General features: G+C 42.7%; 1 long non-coding RNA gene across 1 annotated transcript in view; it reads right to left on the minus strand.

Moving 5' to 3' along the window:
• LOC115552923 (uncharacterized) overlaps positions 1 to 15405 on the minus strand; it is a 29134-nt gene extending 13729 nt beyond the window's left edge. Inside the window, exon 1 of the long non-coding RNA XR_003978403.1 lies at positions 15233 to 15405. This is a non-coding gene — a long non-coding RNA (uncharacterized LOC115552923). The remainder of the gene's footprint in view (positions 1 to 15232) is intronic.
• Positions 15406 to 15838: the final 433 nt, after the last annotated feature.

A 15838-nucleotide genomic window follows, 5' to 3' on the forward strand; every position in this document is an offset into this window, starting at 1 on the left:
TATATATTTAAAAGAAACAACTTACACATCAACACTTTTTAAAGGTTTTGTTGATGTCCCCCCTATTTGTCCTGCTCTCTGACCCGTCGCATATCATTTTCGCGTTAAACCTCTATACCCATTTTCCGAGAACGGATGGTTTGTGGACGTGTGGCTCTGTAAAATTAGTAAATGCATAGTGATGGCCTGGAAGTTATTCATTCATATATATTGTAAGCTACTTTGTGGCTGTGTGTCTGTTACAGCAGATCATTAGATATCTGCTGTTATTTTTCTGTAGAAGAAGAACGTTTAACCCTTTCTACTGCATTTAGCACCTGCAAGGTGTTCAAATCTCACTGTCGCTAAATCTGAATAATTTATAAATCCCCTCTTACAACTACATTTTGCTCATCTCTAGTATATATACAGTACACAGTATAATGCGTGTGTATATATATATATATATATATATATACTGTATACTGTATACAGCATGTATATGTATACTAGCATGTGGTATTCATCAGCTCATGCTTGCAGAGAAGGCAAGCATGAGTTTTCTTTCCAACTTTACCAAGCACATTAGAAATGGGAGTTAAAGCCAGACCTGAATCAATGGAAGATTTGCTCAAGCTTAAATATGTAAATTTGAGCCTTGGCTTATTTTCGCCGCCAATGCATAAATCTATATACGGCGTTCATTTCCTTTGACATTACCCAGACTATTTACTTAGAAGTGTTCGGTCCAAGGTAGCATAAAGTATACTTACAGCAGGGTTTATCTTTTACAATTTAGTTGTGCAGTCTTCCTCTGCCAAAAATATTTCACATGCTATATGCCAGCTTACCTTCACTGTCAGGAACTGCTAGCCTTCATTGTGATTAGCATGGGAGTGAATTCAGCGGCATTATTGTAGGATAAACATAGGTGTCACTCCTTTGTATTCCAGGGAATTAGTAGTAAACTAAACAAGTGAAGATCAGTCTTCTACCCAAGGTAGCAGAGCAATAATTAGTGTAACGAGCGCCACCAGTTTGTCTCTGTGAAGAGGTCCAGTGACCTTGGTATTCTTTATGCTATGTCAAAGAGAAAGAAAAACAGCAGTGTCTGGTAAGGAGTAAAACGCCATTTTGGCAGTATCTCCATGATGTAAGGAGCGGGGGGGCATCGTTTATGGAACCTCGGTAGAGACAAATGGATCCATTGGCCTCTGGTTCGATGCTCCACCTGCTCAAGGCTCTGCGGGGCACGACAGCTAATTGGCTCACACCGCTAATGCTGCTAATTACCATTAACTGTTTCAGCAGATGTGGAACCCATGCGTGTGCAAGAATACACATGCATACACCGTTACACACAGTACACAGCATCACACCTTTATAAAATTAATCTGCAGTAAACCATGAAGGGTATGGACACACACGCACGCACGCACGCACGCACACACACACACACACACACACACACACACACACACACACACACACACACACACATAGTCAAACCAAAGGGCACTGCCAGGCAAACACACACACACACACATCTGACCTTACAGACACAATTTCAGACCATTGTCGGAGTAAGCCAAGGCACAAACACCCTGCTCACCCACACATGCAGTCACATCCACTGGCACACACACACGCACACACACACACACACACACACACACACACACACACACACACACACACACACACACACACACACACACACACACACACACACACACACACTCACACATCGACACTCACACACAAACACAACAAAACACACACACACACACACACAATCCCTATTTGCAATCGGTGGCTGTCAATAAGGGCCCTGAGGATAATTGGAGGAAGGCACTCAACCAGCTCTGCTCTGTTATTATGGTCTGGCCATCGATATGGACAGAGGCGGAGCGCTCGTTGAAGACTCATGTGTCTGCAGTGAGAGAACAACAGGAAGACACGGACAGAGAGATCAACAAAGAAGCAGAGCTTGGCCTTCTAGGTGAAGGAAGGGAAATTCCTGGAACCCCCCCGGTCAATTACTACTGGGTTAATAAGACAGAAAATTGCTGTGATAGGGTTGTAATTCAGCAAAATAAAATAAAAACTAACACCCCGGAGAACGACAGTGAGGAAAAGCATATAAGCATATACCAATGAGCACGGCAGTGCATATGGATTGACGATAATAGCAAAAGTGATTTTCCTCATTGATACATTTCCTTAACGACCTTAATTGGGCATAAACGGTCAACTCAACTGAAGTCTCATCTTTGAAAAGAACATGCTAAACGTCGGCTCCCGATGACGTGCATACTGTGTGAGGTGGAGGCCAGCGCTCTGCAGCGCTGAATACCTGCCGGCTTGCCGGCGTCCCTCTTTCTGCGATGCAAAAAACCTTACACAGCTCCGCGGAAAATATAAAGGATTAAAGTGGCAATTCATTTTGTTTGGAGGCCAATTTATTTCTCTCCATACATCTCCCTGTCGCTAATTCCATTTATTTCTACGTATCCCTGCATTGGTTCTCTCATGGTCTCACACTCATTACCCCACCGCTTTCTAGATCTGCATGTCAATTGCATATCAGCGTCCCGTGGGGAGCGTGTCCCCGGCCCACCCAGCCTGCAGGAAGCCTTTCTCATAAGGGGAAGCGTCCATCTACATTGCTTTTGTGTTTGGTTGTGTGTGTGTGTCTGCTGGCGTCTGTGTGTGTGTGTGTGTGTGTGTGTGTGTGTGTGTGTGTGTGTGTGTGTGTGTGTGTGTGTGTGTGTGTGTGTGTGTGTGTGTGTGCGGTTGCGTGCGTGCGTGCGTGCGTGCGTGCTGATTCAGTGAGAGAAGAGTGAGTAAACACATCGAGAAAATAAAAGAGAAGAGTGAGGTGAGATAGATAATGCAAAAAGGATAAATGGATGAAATGTAAAAAGTATGTCAGTATATACATGTTCATACATATTAGGTGGAAAAAGAATCGTAGACAAACTGGCAGGGAAGGTGTGGAAAGGAAAGAAAATAAGAATAAAAGCATGGGTGCCTGCGTTGTTGGATACGGCCCTGGATATAAGCAGTATTCACTGAACTGAATGCCTCAGAGAAAAGAAAACATAACAATGATGATGATTGACAAATAAAAAGAATATTTCTTAACACCATTGATTAACATGTTGCCCTCCACAATTGACAACAAAGAAACAATTAAAAGCAAACGACAACATTAACTTTTGTAAAATGAGTTCTTATTCTTTAGTTAGAGAGGAAACCGAAACAGCACGTCACGATGATATAATGGTTCAAATTGGGAATGAGAAAATCACAATAGTACAACAATAGCAATAATAAAGGGAAACAAATGAGTTATCTCTTTATTAATTTTATTCAGGGGGAATTGTATTTTAGAAATTACACTATTTATTTGTGAAACCGATCGCTGTGGAATTGACCTCCGATTTCTGTCACACGTCATCGATGTGCTTAGGTATATATATATATATAGAGAGAGAGAGAGAGAGAACCGGACACAGTTTGGTATAATCTATACAATGCATAGATTACATTGACTTGAGGGGTGAATTGGCTGTTTAACATGCGTGCCTTCACATCAGATATTCAGAGCAAATTGAAAATCTCGGAATATAACAGGCCATAATGAGACAAACCATGGCATCAGGGTTTGAGTTTATGCTGTTGAGTGCGTCTATCCACACTGGGCGCAATATCATCTATCCAGTTTCATTATTAATTAACCTCTTAGTATTCATGTTTGTTAAGGGGGGCATTGAAATATCATTGGCTGAACACCACTGCATCCAAACACGCATGTTAGCCAGCAAAGGTCCCGTCTGTGTGGGATTGGAGGCCTGACTTCCCTCTTTGAAGCTGCCAAAACGCCCTGCTTTATCTCTGTCTGTTCTCTGTATGCATGCGCCTTGTTGACCCCTGCCTGCCTTTCAGAGCTCAGCAAATCGTAATAGACAATATCAGACGTCACATAATCATTTGTATCAAAGCTTTACAAGGTCAATTTAAAAGTAATTATACATCTCTTGCAGGTTGCGGTCTTGGAATACATTATAGAAAGGTGTAGTTTTAAGGCCCATTAATTAAGCTAGTTTATCAAACAGCTGTGCTTATCTTCTTCACTATCAATGGAGAGTTAATGGCTGTGTTTCAAAGCCATTGAACATCCCCCAAAAATATGAATTAAATAGCACTCATGTACTCTAATTGCAAATTAGCTGACCTGGCATGCAACCACTGGATCAGAAAGAAGAAAATCAGTTTACGATGCTGGCAGGAACACATTAATACAAAACTGCATTGCTATCGCACTATAGAAGAATGAGAAGAACTGGTAAATCAATAGGATTTTTTAATTTAGTAATGGTAGCTAATAAGGGTTCTTTAAAAATTCCGACATTTTAATCCCTGCCATTATATATTCATCGGATCACTGGATCCAGCATTATTCATTGTCCTCAATTTCCTATTAACATGTTAATATTTGAATCTGTACCCAAGGGCAGATGCAACAGAAAGCATTTAAAGTGAAACATGCGTGGAGTAGCATACAACTTACACTTCTTTCAAGACATTTAAAGAGTAAATCCAGCTAGTGAACCTGTTGTATCGAGAGGCATATGGTCTTTACTATTCAATTTGATGCTAGTCACTCAACCTCCATCACATTTGATCACTCAGCTTGGTTTGCACTGGCGCAGACCTGAGTGTTACAGGGGGTTTATAATGACACACCTGCCATCTGTAGCTCTATGCTAAATCTAGGAGGCAGAGGCAGAAGAAGCTCCTCTCGCGGTGATCCCATGGCCCATAACCAATTTCAAACCCAGACCCAGGGGGAGCGGAAAAGTGAACCTTTAACCGAACCCTGCCCATTCGATTTCACGTTTGTCTCAAGCAGGAAACAACTTAAAGGGTCAGCCATGTTTGGAGAGAGAGTAGGCATCTTCATAACCATTTTGACAAGCTGTGTGCACCCTGGCCTGCTGCATAGGTTGAACAGAAATATATGCATTATTTTAGCCCGTGGCTATGCATAATAAGAAACTCTTGCTGAATATGATTGTGCAAAGTAATTTCCCTTGTGCGTGTGTGTGTGTGTGTGTGTGTGTGTGTGTGTGTGTGTGTGTGTGTGTGTGTGTGTGTGTGTGTGTGTGTGTCTGTGTCTGTGTCTGTGTGTCTGTGTGTGTGTGCGTGCGTACCGGCATCTTGTCTCATTATATAAACAAAGCAGATTGTGTAGAAGTAACCTATTTCTCATTAGTGGAGTGAGAAATGCCACAGTTGTGCTTTGGTGCTACATGCGCTCCGTCTACTTAGTTAAAAGCCTGGGGCCAATCCGTGAAAGGTGCTGAAAAAAACATATCTGTGTTGACCTGGGTCCCTTGTTAAAATGTTCCACTTATTTAAGAAGCAGCTTCTTTATGTTGAGGCACTGAGCTGAGCATACAAATACTGCTTTTGAATGAATATAAAAGAGCATAAGTGAGGTCATGGAAAATAAACATTTAATCAAAACCAAAACATGTTTTCACTTGAACCCATCATCCTAAATTTGTTGAAAAAGTTAAATTTAAATCACAACTTATTCTTAATGAACAATAATGTAAAATGCAGCCAAATGCCATGATTTGCAGACAGGAAGTTATGCTTGTCTGCCAGCTGGAAAAACATTTCAGCCAATCCTATGAAAACATTATGACCCCTGGCACTTAGCCTTGTGAAACTTTAGGCAACAACCAAAATAGAATGAACTGCCTCAATTGTCCATTAAAGCAGCATACCGAAGCTGAATACTGGCATGGCGTGAGCATATTGATGTTTCACATCTCTGAAGCCAATATGCCAGTTGAACGGTCGTAGCGAGTTGATCGGCCCAAGTTTTATTATGCTGAATCTCATTTCTTGCTCTCTTTTTTTCATTAAGCCTAATGCATTTTTAAAACTTCATTTCATCAGGAGGACAGTGTGCTGAGCATGCACACTGTTCAAACCATCCTAACTCCTCCTACACACATACCATAACTTAGATACAATTATACTATTCGCTGGGAAGGCAGAGTGTGTGTGTGTGTGCTTTTGTGTTGCCGCATATGAGTATGCCTCCCTGAACGATGTCTATGGGTTGAGTTTGTCTGGAGCCCTCTAACAGCACTTCATAACAACACCTCTAGGTGTGGATAGTTAAGTCAGCTTGTTCTTGAATGTTTGTTAGTTATTGCGTCCAGACAGCAGAGTCTCCCTTGTTAAAAACAACTGATAGCAGCATGTTAGTGTTAGAACGTCAGGAGGGGATACAGCAGACATCATTGAGCCTTCCAACATCGCATCGCTCATGTTTTACAAATTTGCTCCTAGCTACCCTTCTGGAATTAGAGGACTTTCCGTCACACAACAGTGAATTTAAAACGATTTGACAGCAAGAATGCCCTAAAGATTCCCGCCATTGTATTTTCTTGGGTAATTTTGGCATTGATACACGATTGTGTGTAATATTTATATTTAGTGTAAAAGAATAGTAGAAGCGTCCACGGTTCTCAGCTGTACAGGCAAGTTTATTGACATGGCTAATAAAAAAATGACAAACTTGGAACTAAATCCATATTACTATATTATTAGGTATCTGTAGTGCAGTGAAATTAAAATATGACATTCAGACATGGATACAACAACAAGACTCATTGGTGTTCAATGAGGTTTCAAAATCATACAACACTAAGGCAACACGGTGTAAATTGGCTGCAAATCGCCAGGATTATGACTTTTCATCATTCATTCTCCTAAGTCTATGATTTGACTGCAACAGCCTTTATTGACAGTTATCAATCAGAGACCGACCTTCTATCCTTGAAAACATATACCCGGTACTCTTCTTTTATACAATATTGTGCACTCAGTGAAGTAGTTGAAAAACACTTTTTATTAGTTCATGAAAAATCCTGACGAAAACTAAAACTAGAAAAAACAAGATGAATGCCTCTGTGGCCCTGAAACTAAATGGTTTCTTCATAGATCACATTTTGCACAAGGTAAGGTAGGTGTACACCATCCACATCTTTGTGTCACCAAAAATATTTTAAATATTATTTTAAAACCATTCAATGCCGCCATCGGTTTAGAACTTATGTTAAACTTGTGTGAGTTGAATAAATATACTCATCTATAAAAAAATCAATAAAACAGGTGACATAAAATGGAATCAGCGCCCTGGCTAGCTTGACTCACTGGGGAACCTGCCCAGCTGACGCTCCTCAAGCTAATCCTGCCAATTAGCAGACAGAGTAGACAGGGCACACAGTACACTTGGGGAAGGCTGGGCTAACATGTGGTCATTTGTTAGGGCGCCTGTGACTGGCAAGAGCCTGGCTAAACCCCTGAACCGCATCCAGCTTGGCTTCATGGTTGTCCATATTCCTCATAACTAGAGAAGTCGTTCTGTTTTTTTTCTTGGCCAAAACAGAAGCAACATTTTTGTTTTAAACTCACTCTTTTGTCTCTTGTCATTCCTTACCCGCCCACACCGGGTTTATTTCACTATATTTCTCCTTTTCACTATATATATATATATATTTATAGCTAGCTAGATTTGTTTTCCGTTTGCATTTCCATTATTGAGCCAGAACGCACTGAAGACTGATGTTTGTGAGGTAATAGAAGTTGGTACCACGATTCTCCGAAAACATAATGTACTGTCTAACATCGATTCCTCTAGGCAGTTATTTATAGTTTGAAATAGATTTTGGGTCACTTTTGGGCAGCTAAATCACCACACAGTATTAAATGACTGAGCCCCACCATCGTGTTGAGTGCAGAGAGAGATATCAGAGCTGACCTTGAGGCACCACAGGACCGTGAATAAACAGAGATGCAAAGGACTGATAAGCGTACTTGGCCACACGATAATTTCTTTCAAATTCTGTTGTCCTCCACTTTGTCCCCGGAATGTCCAGGGACAGCAATGAAAGGCCCCTTAAATGCCAGCATGGTGGTTGTAGGGGGTGAGGCCAGCATGTCCCATCAGCTTGGGCTAATTGGGCCGAGTTAAAAGTATGGTGTTGGTGTTTGCTGATGCAGTGTGCTAGCACCTTTTAGACATGATGAGAAGCCTTGCTAATTCTTAATTTCTTGCTTCAGTGTCTTTTCTAATGCAGGAGAACCTCCAAATTCAGACCAATCCCACATCTCACTTCCCTGAGCCTCTTACTACTCATCACATACAGAATAACAGGGTCTGGGCTGGCTGCCCTTAACACTCCTATGTTGTTAAGCCCCGGTACAACTTGCAAGACAGCTGCGGATTATCTGATCCGGTGCGGCTGTTGAGAGTATTAGATGAGTTGAAACACTTCAAGGGTCTGCTCTAAAAAAAAACCCTCTATATTCGGTTGGATTGCGCAAGGGGTGACGAAGGGCGAAGATGAGGATGATTGAAAATGTTACTTCCAAATGGTGTGAATATTTACTTGGTATTGGTATTTGTTTGCAGAGCACTTTGAACATTGGATGAGAGGAGTTCTGTCATCAGCCGAAGCAAGCCATAAGAACCCCGTGACCCACAGTTTGGCTCCTGTCACCCGCTGTCCGCGTCCTCCAAACAAAACGCGTTCTTTGCCTGAGATGGGGACTTGTGATTATGACCCTCTCACCCTTGGTTTCAAGCAGCGCTCGCCGGCTCAAACAGTCACCTCGTGCCCGATGCCTCTTGCACGTGGCGGTTCGAACGCCGCTCATACCAGCGGCGGGATTAGCCTACTTTGGTTTGAGACGGAGCAAAAGACTGCAGGGAGCTGACACAAGTTCTATTCCCCCGTCGCTCAGCACCGTGGTGTCAGGAAATGAGAGAAAACGGGAAGCCGCCGCCGTATTCAAACCTCCCCCTTCCCCGTCCTCGTATAGCCCTCCCAGCCCCCCAGACCAGCCCCCCAGACCAGCCCCCCCCTGCTAAGCCCCTCTCTGGGCTGAGCCGCAGTTCACTTCGTCTGGACTTGACTTCGCTTGTCGGGTAGTGCCACGAAAAAAAAGAAGTCTCTCCTTTTGCGATTCAAGGACTTGAACGAGGGTATACTTTCCTCTTCGCAGTGCGAGACAGATCATTAGTAACCCACCACCATGTATCTCTTTTCACCAGAACCCCCTTCTTTCCTTTTACCTTGGCTGGGTCTTTCATGGTATGTGTTCACCCTGTCTATATCACAGCTCCTCTCTTTATCACTTCCCATCACTGCTCTTTTACATGCCTGCGCTTCTGCTAGAACGCGTCCGACTCTTGGATTCAGATTTTCCCGGAGTCTCTTTGATATGGAAATTAAACGACTCCACTCGATGTCAGAGCAGCTCAAGCACAAACCTAGTGTTAGCAATTTCGGCGTTCCACATCTTAAAAGGTGCTTTTTCTTCACAAAACGTTGGTGAGAGAGAGGCAGAGGGAGAGAAAGAAAGAATCGTTCCTGCACACATGATTTTGGCTTGCCATTTTGCTGAGCGTTATTGTATTTGATTTGTCCACCTCTCACAAAAGGGAACTTTTTCACATAATCGCCTCAGGGTGAGCAGAATTCGATAAACGTTGTATTTCTGTCAGTTGCTTCGCATGATTTCAGAGGTAAGAATTTCCGCTCGTTCACCACTGCGCTGAAAATAATGAGGACGTAATAACATTTATTTGATGACAAATAATTCCAACGAGCGGGCAGCGAGTGAACAAACAGAGCATGTTGAACCCTTCTGGAGAGTCCAGTGGGACTTGATGGAACTCAAAAAATGTAAAACGGTTGACCAAGGAAACCGCTATGAGACGGGATTCATAGAGGAAAGAAAAGCCTGGTTAGGCCCGAACACAAGGTCTAACGCAGCACACCGCAGCAGACTGAGAACATCAACATATTGCGGGACTGAAGCTGATAAAGCGGCTCAAGTCAAATGTGAAAGGATGTGAAAAGCATTTGACCCCAACGGGGGAGCCTCGTCGAGGTTAATGAAATTCTAAAATAATGCGCCGAGGACATCGGGGATCCAGTTTAATTTCCCTGTTCAGTTTTAGGGTTGCAGAGAGTAAGACCTGCTGTTCCACTTTACCATGAACCCGGTAACATGCTAGGAACTGACGGAACAAATCATCCAACTATAAATTACACCAAATGGAAATATATCACATATGTTATGCATTGAAGTGCTCAGGTGAATGCATTCTAATTCATATTAAAAAGGTAATATCCTGCAATATGAGTCACCAACGTTGCATACCTTAAGACTATAATAACCCTGTGAACCCCTGCGTCACAGTCTCCTCTCTAATCTACCAGTTTCTATTCTAGTCTCTTCTTGTGCTTTAGGTGGATGTATGACATTGAATAAGACATAAGCTCTACTTTCGCTAAAGAACCAAAGTAAAACACCTTATCTAACTTTATGTTGATAAAGTTTGTTTTCCTGCTGAGTGAGACAAGTGCTCCTCTGTCTTTCCGGTGATCCAGCAGCCATCGGAACCTGTTTAGGATAGAAAGCGCAGAACGAGGAGGCAGAGATGAGTGCTCGCACTCCCACACACTCACCCATCTTCACCTCGCTTATTTTCATCTGCTTGACAGAAATAATCGGCCTAATTGACCGAAAAACAGACCATAGTCTGATTATCCCCAGCGTTCTGCCTGAAGGGTGGACAACACGCTGCTCCCACAGTGCAGCTACTCCTTAAACCCCGACCCCCCCCCCCCCCGTCTCTCTCTCAGCCCTGACTCACTAATTCACCCCACCTCGCTATCGCCAGGATCACATCCGTCCTCCCTGGGTTCTCTCTCCCCTTCTTCGCGGTGCCTTTGAAATGCAGACTACGCCTCATAACCTCACCTCCTTTGGCTCCCGTCTTGCTATGCTATCCGAAAGCCAACAACCCCCTCCCCCTTCTCCATCCCATCTCATTATGAGACAGTGAGTGTTATTGAGGGAGTGGTCGCTTATTATGTTTATTTGTATGCATTTATTTGTCTTTTAAATTAATTAGTTGTTAAAGCGTTTTTGGGGCACTGAAAAAAGCTATGGAAATCCAAAGCTTATTTATTAGTATTAATCATGATTTTTGTTTTGTTAAAAAGGCATGCCGCACATATATTTAATTATGAGGTATCTTAATATCACAGTGAGCATCACAGTGAATATTGAAGGGAAATTGAAATGTGTAATTTATAATTGGTTTATTGCCTTAATATCACAGTGAACATCACCGTGAATATTGAAGTGAAATGGCACAATTTACTATTTCAGTTATTTTGGGATTCCACCGCCCGCAGTATAAACAACAAAGTATGACATTACTCGGACAGCAATCCCCATTTGTTTTGGAATTTTTCCAAGCAAATACAATATGTGTTTTCTCCCCTGTGTTTCCTATCAAAAGTGATTATGCAATTTAGACTCGATCCCCAGGAAGACTTTAAATAAGAAAATCTATTCAATTAAAATAGAGTTAGTATTATGGTACCCAATATAGTGTGGCCTCAGAAGACAGGATATTGTCTGTGTCCTTCTAACTTGAAGAACTCACTTTTACTCAGGGTCTTTCAAAAAGACTCAATTTTGTATTATGTCGCATTAAGGCCCCCCTCCCGAGATGTAAAACATGTATACATACGTCAAATAACAGAACTACAGCAATGGGAAAAGCTGAAAAAGCAAGAATCACCCCTTTAAAAAGAGTGAATCTGCAGGTTCTGTAGGAGTTAAGCCTCCTGTGAAGACTCCTGCATTTTTTGAATGTTGAAAACTGGGAAAAGAGAAGACCACAAGGAGGCCGTGTTGAGAACTAGGAAGTAAGAGATAAGGAGAGGGTTTGAAATGTGCTTACTAAATAGTGTGGGGTGTATGTTTGGATTAGCACCTGGGTGACTGTTACCTGTCTTATTCTTCATGGGATTGGGTTGGTTGTAATCAAGTACATGGTGGGTCTGAGAGAAAATGTAATGTGGATTATGGACTATGGTTAACGGCAGTTTCGGGGTAAGACAGTGTTGCCCGTCTCAGTTTAACGATAGGAGCACACCCTAGACTGAGGATCCAGCCACAGTTACAAAGACTCAGAAATTAGACATAATAACATCCTAAGACAACTTGTCAACCACTGGTTGCTCGGTGTTAATATTGTACTGGAGGCTAGTGAGTTAAAGGTGCTTCTGCATCCCCTAACAACGAGGCATGTTGATGAGATACAGGAAAGGCCATTTATATTATCTAGATTCGCCCATAGAGGCAGTCGTTTACTTTGTCCTTGGGTAATCATCGCAAACTCAAATCCTCCAGTTTAGAGTAGCAGTTACTGCTTAATGCCTGTGGCCTGGAATGGTTTGAAAAGGCTGATTTGATGCCTAGAAGAGTTTACAATGAAGAATATCTACTTTTGATAAGTGTGTGGAAAGCTGATATCTCCGGTAGTTTTTCACAGTTTAGTCCAACAAGTCGGCTCGTCAGAGCCTTCAAACGACCCGTGTCTTCTATCTGGCACTGTTGAACTTTATACACGTTTGAAATGCAGGCACCAACTAAAGATCACTAACCATTCACCCCTTCATATACCCTGACTGTGTCCCCTATGCTAGCTTCTTGGTCCTGCTCCAAGAAGGGATTTTGGGCCCTATCTTGCATCCGGCGCAATTGACTTAATCACTGGCGCATGTGTCGTTGCAAGTTTGCAACTGGCGCAGAGCGTTCTTTTCCCTCCTGAAAAGAACGCGTCAGTAAATTAGGGAATGATCTTGCGCCCCAAGGTGCCGTTCTGGAGGAGGAGGCGTGTTCTGGCGCAAACGTTCCCTGGTGCTATTTTGCAGTTTCAGAAACCACTTGCGCCACAAACCAGGAAATGCCTAGTTTAAAGTCAGTTGTTCAGATACTATTTTAAGGGCGCATGCATAATGTTGCTTGTGCACCTCGCGCAGACACTTTGCTTCTCTCATCTACCTAGCCACACATTCTTGGTAAATTATTTGGGAAAGAACAGCTGATACAGCGGTAATAAGTTGTACTTTTTAATCAATGCATCTGCAAACACCGTACAGCAAACACATATTTTCTTGACACCGACATCGTGTACATACCAATAACTTTTAGGATTGATGAGTATTTGATCGTGAGAAAACATTGTTTTACCGCGAGTGAGTGTTAAAAAGAATGAATAAAGTGTGTGTATGTGTAAAATAATTAATGAATGCGGACACGCGTGTTTGCGTCCATCTGTTTAAACACACGCAAACTAAACACGTAATGCATAATACAGTCCATGGCAATGTATATTAACGGGGGGACACATGCATATTAGGAACACAAGTCGATAACGATAATGCATACAATACTGATAAGAAACAATGTTTATAATGTATTGACTATATCATTAAATAGAACCACAGTTACCGCATATCATACGAGTGTTAAGTCTTCTTTGCCGAAATTTATTTGAGGACTCAGCTTTTCTGAAGTTTTGGAAGAAAACCTTATTCCATGTGTGAAGTAGGCCATATTACTTGGCCATAAACTGAGCCATTTGAAGTTTGAAATTCATGTGCATGTGTCTCATCGGAGACTGCAGACGCGCTGTCAAAATATCAACTCGTCCGATTGAAATGCGCTCATGGCTCTTAAAGGGGATGGGAGCTGGCACTCTCATTGGTTTACTGCACGTTACGCCCAAACCACACCTACGGGAAATTAGACTACTTCAGACCGACCCTTTTTAGATTTGCGCCGGGCGCAAGATTAATTTTTCGCCGGTAAAATAACAACATTGCCATAGAACCGCCCACAAAGCTACTTGCGCTTGGCGCTTCTCACTTGCGTTTCAGACAGTTAAGATAGGGCCCTTTAAGTGCGAGGCTAGTTGATGAACACTTAACATTCACAGCCCCACAGCTGGGCTTATTTCAAGAGTTGGTAGAGAATGCATCCTACGATGTGTGTCATCCGACCCTCCTTGAACCAAACCATGTTTGTGAGTGAGATCCAAAGTACGCCGGTGGCTCGGCTTGAGTGGAGTTCACATACTGCAAAAGGTTAAAGACATACAGAACGATAATAATAATAATAATAATACATTTTATTTAAAACACCTTTCAGGACGTCCAATGTCGCTTCACAGATAAAACAAATAGGTGAAAAAATATCAAAAAAGGTGAAAGATTTCCAAAAATATATAGTCCATATAGCCGTATCATAGTCCATAGGCTAGTCTGAAGAGATAGGTTTTCAGTTCCTTTGTAAACTGCACATTGGACTTATACTGCCTGATGTAATTTGGAAGTGAGTTCCATAGCTTTGGGGCTGTGTGGGAGAACGCTCTCTCTCCCATGGTGCTGAGGTTCATCTTGGGCACCTTGAGCAGACTAGCTGATGAGGGGTTTAGCTCTCCAGGAGGTCGGCGATATAGTTGGGAGCAAGGTCATGCAGGGCCTTATACAGTATGTCAACAGCAGGATCTTATACTGGACTCTTTGGGTAACTGGTGACCGGTGTAGCTGTAACAGTACAGGTGCTATATGGCTTGTGGACTTTTTTCCTGTTACTATCCTGGCTGCAGAGTTCTGAATTATTTGGAGGTGGTGGAGTGATTTATGTGGAATGCCAGAGAAGATGGAGTTGCATGATGTGGTTCAATGATGCCAACCCCTGCATTACAATCACTATTTAGGCATTTTGGATATGCCTTTGTAAGTGAAACATAGGGGAATAAGTCTACATCCAAGAAAAGGTGTGTCACACCCCACAAGGTGTACCAGATCAACGATCCAGAAAACAAAGGCATGCTGCCTCGGAACCCTGCCCGCCTTCTACTGTAATGACTGCTCCACATACTAAAACCTCCAGCAGGAGGTCATCGCACATAACCCGTCAACCCTGGCTGGCCATGGATGATGCAAGCTAGGGTGCCTGACTCCACATTCTGTCCCAGACCGATGCCCAGAAACTGGGGGAACCTGGACATTGCATACTCCCGCCATGATTGACAGTTGGAGGAGGACTCACCCAGCAAACCAGGGTACCCAATCATCTGGTCATAACCATACAAACATGAACAACTTACGAATTCAGGGTTTATTGAGGTAACCAACTATCAATCCATCTTAAAAAATTCATGTCCCTATTGTTTCATGTATTGATACAGCTCAATCATGGTCATAGTTTTCCCTTTAAGGTATATCTTCAAGCAACCTTTGCTTCGGACTTTCAGAATCTGTCTTTGAATGTGTCCCTCTCTTACCTTCTTTATTTCTGCTGCATGCATCTTCACTTCCTCGCCTCTCTTCCTCTCAATATTTCCTCGGTAACCGTCCCCATGGTGACTGAGTTGCAGCAAATCCAGGACATCCTTGAGAAGAAGCAATACCTTTCAGAGGTAGAGAGCGAGACAGGGAGAGAGAAGACCACATGAGAGTGCTGCCAGGACATGCAATGCAAACATATGATGAAAGGATTTGAGAGAAAACGAGGGCAGAGGAGCGGAACATTTCAACCGGAAAAATAAATAGAATGTTGGCTGGAGAAAGGATAACACTGAATGAGGTGTAATAAAGATAATATAATAGAGAGGAAGTTAGGTGGATAAAATACATCAATTTATTAAATATTTCAAACAATAACTTTCCTCTGAGGCCCATTCTATAACCTTGTTCCCCAAAATGATATCTTGATAAGAGTGTGTGTGTGTGCGTGCGTGCGTGTGTGTGTGTGTGCGTGCGTGCGCGCGTGCATGCGTGCGTGCGTGCGTGCGTGTGTGTGGGGGTGTGTGTGCGTTGGCCCGACTCCCAGACACCGTGGGAGGAATTATGTGCCTTACTTCATGGTGATGTCAAAATGCCATCACATT

The sequence above is a fragment of the Gadus morhua genome, chromosome 10, assembly GCF_902167405.1.
Source record: "Gadus morhua chromosome 10, gadMor3.0, whole genome shotgun sequence".
NCBI classification, from domain to species: Eukaryota; Metazoa; Chordata; class Actinopteri; order Gadiformes; family Gadidae; genus Gadus; species Gadus morhua.